This window comes from Armigeres subalbatus, chromosome 2 (assembly GCF_024139115.2).
Source record: "Armigeres subalbatus isolate Guangzhou_Male chromosome 2, GZ_Asu_2, whole genome shotgun sequence".
Taxonomy (NCBI): Eukaryota; Metazoa; Arthropoda; class Insecta; order Diptera; family Culicidae; genus Armigeres; species Armigeres subalbatus.
Genome location: NC_085140.1, coordinates 216737753 through 216746690, shown reverse-complemented (window position 1 = coordinate 216746690; position 8938 = coordinate 216737753).

The window sequence follows — 8938 nt, the reverse complement described above, 5'->3', positions numbered from 1 at the left end:
AGAGAACAAACGTTCATCTTGAGGGCCGATGTCCACGTAACGGTTTTTAAAGCTGCGTGCACGCCGCGTCTACGCAAGCTTCCTCCAATGGTGGGATATGGGCTCATTCACAAACTACATAACGCAAACAACACAGATTTGAACCCCCACCCACCCCTCTGTGACTTGTTTGTAACATTTTCTTCATACCCACCCACCCCCATCTGTGACGCATAACGTCTTACTAAAATTTGACAAAAAATATGAATTGGTATTTTTAGTGAACTCTTCCTTAACTTCCTTCAATAATACTGTAAAATTTGAATTTAATTAGAAATTTAGTTTTTTATATTATTTTATTATATTAATTATTAATGTATTAATGTTACCCGTAACATAACTAAACAAACCCACCCACCCTAGACAAACCGTAACATTTTGTAACGCAATAGTGTGTACCCACCCACCCCTTGATGCGTTATGTAATTTGTGAATGAGCCCTATTTGATTCCAACTGTAATCATAATTTTATAAACTCTTAACATAATCTTTGAATTTTATTTATTGTCGGCGTAGCACGCAACTTAGAATTCGGAAGTCGGGACTTCCGAACCGAACTTTCTTCCGAAGTTTTATCTGTCAAACTATATTACAATAAAAATTATTTTACATACATACACATATAAACAGTTTACAATACATTCAACAAATTAAAATGACTGACGATCTCTATGTGCCCCGAGAGAAACGTCCAATGTGTTGCCCATTGCGCGATGTGACGAGGTTTCCTTATAAAATTTTTGTACATCAATCTAATCCCGCAAATGTGTTTCCATTGCGTTTTGCATTTTGTCTACAACAGCCAAGCCGTTGAATACATAGCTTTATTTTGTGTAGGATACAGATCCTATTTGGGCACCTTTAATTAATTTGTGCCAAGTGGCACCAGCAATATAAAGTCTGTGTCTGGAGATTTCTTTATTTATAATTTTAATTGCCTATCTTCAGGCCCAAACACAGAACATTCAGGAATGAAACATACACAATTTCACTCGAACATTTGTCACTAACATGTAAGATAAAATGAACCGTAACAACTAATTGATGCGTTGTTTAGCGCATCTTTAGGCGAATCCAGCGCACTACTTCCAAAGTTGGGGAAGTTGCCTGTATCCGGTGAAAAATCCAACTTCGGTATAAAAAGCGGTATAAATTTATTCCGGATATCCAGCTTTCCACGCTCGGTAATGGCGGCTTGTCGGTGTGTAAAAATCAATCGGTCGCTGTACTGTTTGACACTAGCTGGAGGAAAACTCACTGTCGAAAAGGCCTTTTTTCCCTTCCCCTCACCCAGGAACGCCAGTGGGCTTTCCTCCAGCTAGTGTCAAACAGTACAGTGACCAATTGATTTTTACACACCGATAAGCCGCCATTACCGAGCGTGGAAAGCTGGATAGATTTTCAACTAGGTACATAGGGTAACTGTCCTATTTTGGACCCCTAGAGGAAGCGCATCCCAATACATATATGCTTATATCTATTGAAATACAGGTTCGATATGGGCGGAAATGACACCATTTCAAAGATAAAAGTCTTATTTATGAAATAGAAATTCGTAATGAGCTTCAATTATTGATAAATCAGTAAAATTTGCCATTTTCTGAAATGAAAATATTCTTCCTTTTGGACAATGCAACATATTCTGGACCCCAAAACACATTTTGGACACCCCCAATTTAGTCTCTGAAAAGTCGAATTTCTAATTTAATTTGATCAATTGAGCCGAAGCCAAGACTTAACTTTCGATTGGCATGCATCAATTAGAAGATTCCGGCGTTTTAAATTCTCAATTTCGACAAAAACTTATTGTGTACGTACTTAGATTTTCAGTGATGTATACTTTTAAGCGTAACGCATTGTAACGCTCGCCTTTCTAAACACACTAGTTTCCTCAAAATTTCATCTAAATATCGCTTTTTCGCATGGGAAACCAGTGAAACAGATGCTGAACGATATGAATTTCCTTTCCTGCTGATTAGCAGCGGCATTGTTTTTAGTTCAGAAAACAAAAAAATTTCGCCAGGAGGGTCCAAAATGTGTAGGGGTTTAAATCAAGTTGGTTACCCTAGTAGGTTTTCAGTTGATCGGTGTAAACCCGCATAATCATGGACCATACGTAGACCGCATCTGTTATAACTGAAGAGAAAGTGTTATTGTAGCGATGGTCTCACTAATAGTAGTAAACTATAAATGGACAGTCTCATATACTGTTTCAACAGTAGCTCAGATGGTAAATGGCCAAACGACCATACGAGTAATGGGAGGTTAAATATAATTAACATTTAAATCCGGTCGTTTTTCTGAATAAAATTTTCGATGTACCATACATAAGTTGGTACATGTACAACTGAAGAACTAATTACACATCGACAGCATGTTAAGTATTAACAGTAAGTGTTGATGTAGGGTTGGTATGGTGAATCAAGCTTAAAAATGTATGCTAACATTGAAATGAATAGTGACAATATATCTTATAACGCATATATAATTTTGACTGCATAGTATGTGGTTTTTTATTATGCGGGAAGTGAATTATGGCAGTAATTTGTACCTCAAATTCGCTTCTTAATTTGTCCATCTCGGTGTAGAGATTAGATACAATAATAATAAGGAACTAATTATTATTAAGGAACTTCATCAACGTGCACTGCCCACACGAAAAGGGAACCCGACGACGAGAAAGAAGCGTTCTACGCACAACCGGAGCAGACATATGATGGATGCCCACTGCAGGACGTCAAAATCGTCATCGGTGACATGAACGCACAGATAGGAAGGGAGGAAATGTATAGACCGGTCATCGGACCGGATAGTCTGCACACCGTATCGAATGACAACGGCCAACGATGCATAAACTTCGCAGCCTCCAGCGGAATGGTAGTCCGAAGCACCTTCTTTCCCCGCAAAAATATCCACAAGCAGAGCTTTAAATAATCGAATATTTTTGGTGAAGCCCATCGGCCTTCTTTGTCATCCTCACTTCGTACATATTCATATTCGGCTGAACATTGACAATTTCCGATCAATTATCAGTCAGTGAGTATTTATTTAGATTTCGTAAACTAATAAATTACTGTAAAACTAAACACTTAAATGATGATTTCAACAATTACTCACATAAATCTGACCCCGACGTTAAGCTGAGGGACAATTTCAGTGCCAAAAGTAAACATAATCAAGGCCAATTATGTTTTCTTTAAACGCAGTGACCATTTTCAGTACCAATCAAATGAATGAATATGTGAAGAAGAAAACTGAGTAAGTAATTCTATGTTTTGAATAGTCATGCGACGTTTGTCAATATTCGGTCCGAAGTTGCTTCGTGAAGGTGATTATTTCATGCTCTGTCCACAAGGCCACATGGAGATCACCTAACCAAGAAACGGAAAACCAAATCGACCACGTTCTAATCGACGGTAAATTCTTCTCCGACATCACGAACGTCCCCACTTACCGCAGTGCGAATATTGAATCCGACCACTACCTCGTTGCAGTATGCCTGCGCTCAAAATTCTCGACGGTGTACAACACACGTCGAAGTCGGACGCTGCGGCTTAACATTGGGCGGCTACAAGACGGTAGACTAGCTCAAGAATACGCGCACCAACTGGAAGTGGCACCCCCAACGGAAGAGCAGCTAGGCGCAGCGTCTCTTGAAGATGGCTGAGGAGATATTCGATCCGCCATTAGTAGCACCGCAACCGCTGCTCTTGGCACGGTGCCCCCGAGAAACGACTGGTATGACGGCAAATGTGAGCAGTTAGTAGAAGAGAAGAATGCAGCATGGGCGAGATTGCTGCAACACCGCACGAGGGCGAACGAGGCACGATATAAACAGGCGCGGAACAGACAAAACTCGATTTTCCGGAGGAAAAAGCGCCAGCAGGAAGATCGAGACCGTGAAGAGACGGAGCAACTGTACCGCGCTAATAACGCACGAAAGTTCTATGAAAAGTTAAACCGTTCACGTAAGGGCCACGTGCCACAGCCCGATATGTGTAAGGACATAAACGGGAACCTTCTTACGAACGAGCGTGAGGTGATCCAAAGGTGGCGGCAGCACTACGAAGAGCACCTGAATGGCGATGTGGCAGACGAAGATGGCGGTATGGTGATGTACCTGGGAGAACGCGCGCAGGATATAATTTTACGGGCTCCGGATATCCAGGAAGTCCTGGAGGAGATTGGCCGGCTAAAGAACAACAAAGCCCCTGGTGTTGCCCAACAGGAGAGCTATTTAAACACGGTGGTGAGGCACTGGCTAGAGCGCTGCACTGGGTCTGTTCTGGTACGGACTTAATTTAGTGGACTGTAAAGGAACTATCCGTCCAGATCTTGGTACTACGAGGTCCTCGACCTCGTCTTCGATATGTTCTTCTTTCACTTGACCGAAATGGATCACTTGTACTTTGACCTCAATTAAACTTTATTTCCGACCGAACCGAGGCAAAGAAAGGACACGTTGTCACTTTGCTGCTTTGATTTGGACTAATTTATTCTGCACTGTAGGTTATTATAAGCATATGATCGCTTCTGCAACTGTGAGATCTCTCGGGAAGTGAGATACAGTTTCTATTATCTCCTATCATTTATTGATCATAGTGATCTAAAGAGATTAGTACCAGTTATTTTCTAACTAAATTGGATCAAACAGGGTCATTACCACGATTTGGGAGGAGGAGGTTCTGCCGCAGGAGTGCATGGAAGGTGTCGTGTGTCTTATCTACAAAAGAGCGATAAGCTGGACTGTAGCAACTACCGCGTAATCACATTGCTAAACGCCGCCTACAAGATACTCTCCCAAATTTTATGCCGTCGACTAGCACTAATTGCAAGGGAGTTCGTATGGCAGTACCAGGCGGGTTTTATGGGACGGACAGACCAGGTTTTCGCCATTCGCCAAGTACTGCAGAAATGCCGCGAATACAACGTGCCTATGCATCATCTATTCATCGACTTCAAAGCCGGGTGATGTGCGTAGTTCGAGTTTCAGGGGCATTCTCGAGTCCCTTCGAAACGCGCAGAGGGTTACGGCAAGGTGATGGTCTTCCGAATCTGCTATTTAACATCGCTTTGGAAGGGGTAATACGAAGAGCAGGGATTAACACAAGTGGTACAATTTTCAATAAGTCCGTCCAGCTATTTGGCTTCGCCGACGACATAGATATTATGGAACGTAACTTTGAGAAGATGGAGGAAGCCTGCATCAGACTGAAGAGGGAAGCTAAGTGGATCGGACTAGTCATCAACACGTCAAAGACGAAGTACATGATAGGAAGAGGTTCAAGAGAAGACAATGTGAGCCACCCACCGCGAGTGGTAATCGGTGGTGACGAAATCGAGGTGGTAGAAGAATTTGTGTACTTGGGCCCACTGGTGACTGCCGAAAATGATACCAGCAGAGAAATTCGGAGACGCATAGTGGATGGAAATCGTACGTACTTTGGACTCCGCAAGACGCTCCGGTCGAATAGAGTTCGCCGCCGTACCAAACTGACAATCTACAAAATTAGACTCATTAGACCAGTAGTCCTCTACGGACACGAGACCTGGACGATGCTCGTGGAGGACCAACGCGCACTCGGAGTTTTCGAAAGGAAAGTGCTGCGTACCGTCTATGGTGGGGTGGAGATGGCGGTCGGTACGTGGAGGAGGCGAATGAACCACGAGTTGCATGCAAGGATTTTATCGATCATTTAGTAATTTGCGTTCGATCATTTAGTAATTTGTCAATAACACATTCCAGAAGCTGAATTTCAAAATATGTTGTATGGTGGACTTCTAGTGCGAAGGTTTTTCTACAACTCTGCCTAATGGTTCGTTGTTTGAATTCCACTAGTAAAGGAGTTATAGCTATAGTTTCAGTAACTTAGACTAAATGATAACAAAATCCCAATCATTTAGTTTAAGTTACTGCAACTAGCGCTCTAACTCCGTTATTGGTTGAATTTTAATAACGAACCATTAGGCAAAGCTGTAGAAAAACCTTCGCACTAGAAGTCCACCATACAACATGATTTGAAATTCAGTTTCTGGAATGTGTTATTGACAAACTACTAAATGATCGAACGCAAATTACTGAATGATCGTTAACATCCTTGGTTGCATGAGCTGTTGGGAGAACCATACATCGTTCACACCGCGAAAATCGGACGACTATGGTGGGCTGGGTACGTAGCCAGAATGTCGGACAGTAACCCGGTGAAAATGGTTCTCGACAATGATCAGGTGGAAGATGACTTGCGGACCCTCCGTAGACTGCGTGGTTAGCGACGTGCAGCCATGGACCGAGCCGAATGGAGAAGACTCTTATATACCGCACAGGCCACTTCAGCCTTAGTCTGAATAAATATAAATAATAAAAGTATAAGTTTCGGAATGGGGGGAGGTTCCGTAGCGTAGTTGGCTACACCTTTGCCTTACAAGCGGATGGTCATGGGTTCGATTCCCAGTCCCTCCACCAAACCGTCGTCAGTCGCCGAGTCCGCAGCCCATACAGTGGCGTTTGGGGTACGCGCCTTACCGTCACGGCTGCCTGATGACGACTGAAAACTTGTTCTTCTCGGAGGCATTCCTCCAACGTTACCCAGATTAAATGGCAACCGGACAATGCAACGAACATTGGATACTGGACATACACAAACGGACACAATGGACTCACGACAAGATGAACTGGCAACGACAACAATAACGACCTTACGAAAACTCTAAGTGCGCGTTCGTCCTCCACAAGCATTTCCCAGGTCTCGTGACCGTAGAGGTTTTGTAGATATTGTAGATCCAGTTGAAAACCGAACTGAGCTCTCGCGACAATCGCATTTTCTCCTATTTCCAAGTGTCGCAACTGCATCGCAGGTGGTGCGCAGGATGGCGCACGGCTATGGCATAGATGCGCACTACTCGCGATGCAGTTGCGACATCCAGAAATGGGAGAAAATGCGATTGTCGCGAGAGCTCAGTTCGGTTTTCAACTGGATCTACAATAGTCAATTTGGTACGGCGGCGAACTCTATTCGATCGAAGCGTCCGAATATTGGAAGCTGAGAAAGGGCTTTTTTTTTCTTTTAAAATAAGCTTTATTAGCTAAAACCTACACAACAACTTTATTGTACCGGAGTCGTTAAAATTTTACTGATTTTTTGGACTACGGATCACCCAGAAATTTCAACAGCAATATTTGACATTACCGAGTTTTCAGCATAAACGAAAATGTCGAATAAATATTAACATAACTGAGTTAGTCAGTAAATGAGGATTTGTTTTTTGGAAAAATATTTTACTGGCTTGACAGTATATTTAATCAATGTTCATTTGCATAAAGTTAAAGTGTGGAGGATTAAAGACTTTGGCAGAATTTGATTTATTAATGTCAGATAGAGATTGAATGAAAAGAAAATCTCTTACTTATTATTATCTGATCGATGATATGTAGCATATTATGAAGATGATCAATACGATAATTTGAAAAGCTTCATACTCCATTATAAATTCTTTTAAAACAGGCAGAGTTGCAAAGCAGAACACCGTTTCTCATGATGCCTTTCAACTTGTTTTTCACAGCTGTGTCCAACCAGCACGACGAAAATTTACAAAATGTTTTTTTGTTTTGTACATAAATATGTTTCCTCCCTTCAAAACAAATAAACAAGCAACAAAACAAGAACGAGAAGCTATACAACCGCGTTTAGTGTTTTTGAATGGCTGGTCAGTAAATTTTTGTTTATCATCGGTGACGCTGTATAAATTTATACCTACTTTTTGTGCTGTTCAGCAATTTACGGATCTAATGATTTGTTAAGTAAAAATAAGTAAATGTCAAAAAATTAACAATTTTTTTTACCGAGATTCGGGAATTTATTACTGACAAACGTCATTGGTCTACTATTGCTTTTCTCAACGAAGAATAGACTACTGTGCAAATTTTTTGGAAGTACCAAAACAAATGCTCACACGTCCAATTGTATTGAAATTAGCGAAAGCACAATCCAAAACATCATTCTTGCACCTTTTTTCACACCCCAAAAAGCTCTTTCTTGTAGTGGAGACGTCATCCATATATGGAGAAACTGATGGGAACATATTTTGGTGGGACAATATTTTGCAAATTTTGCGTCGTTTTCGACTCTCATGCAAAAAATATTGTCCCACCAAAATATGTTCCCATCGGACACGACACCTTCCATCCACTTCTGTGGATGGATAATTAACAAACATTGGTAATTATCTGGTGCAGCGGTCTAGCTAATGCCTCACCAATGTGTTTAAACAGCTCTGCTGGCAGTTGGTCAACCCCAGGAGCTTTGTTGTTTTCAGCCGGCCGATCTTCTCCTAGATTTCCAGGAGATCTGGATACTCTTACTCCGCGCCTTGACCCAGACTTGGACAGCGATTACGATAATTAACAGAAACTTGTTGTCGTGAGTCTACCCTAGCAATATTTTTTTTTTTGCGGAACGTCAATTGTAACAATCGAATAGCTCAGGGCTAATCACACAAGGGCCGGCTACCACTTACTTTGGGGCGACTCAAAACCACAACAGATGGAATGGAAGACTACGATACACCACGAATGGACCCTCTGTCTGTAAATAAGGTTATGCAACACAATTAAATAGTCTTCAACATATTTATTCATTTTCTCATCCCTTGAAGGTATAGGACGGGAGGGAGGGGGTGTGTTGGGGCACATTTGCATGCGCGAGAGAGAGAGGAATGATCGTTTACTTGGCAGTGCTGGATCACCGAGTGGTCGATGGGGGTAGCTTGAATGGTTCTTGACGGCGAGTGGTTTAGAGCGGCATTACGTGTGTTCGATACCTGGACTGCGATGTCGTTGACTGCGGTATGGTTTCTAGCGTCGAACTGTCTGAAGCGGCTGCGATGATGTTGGGTGCGGTAG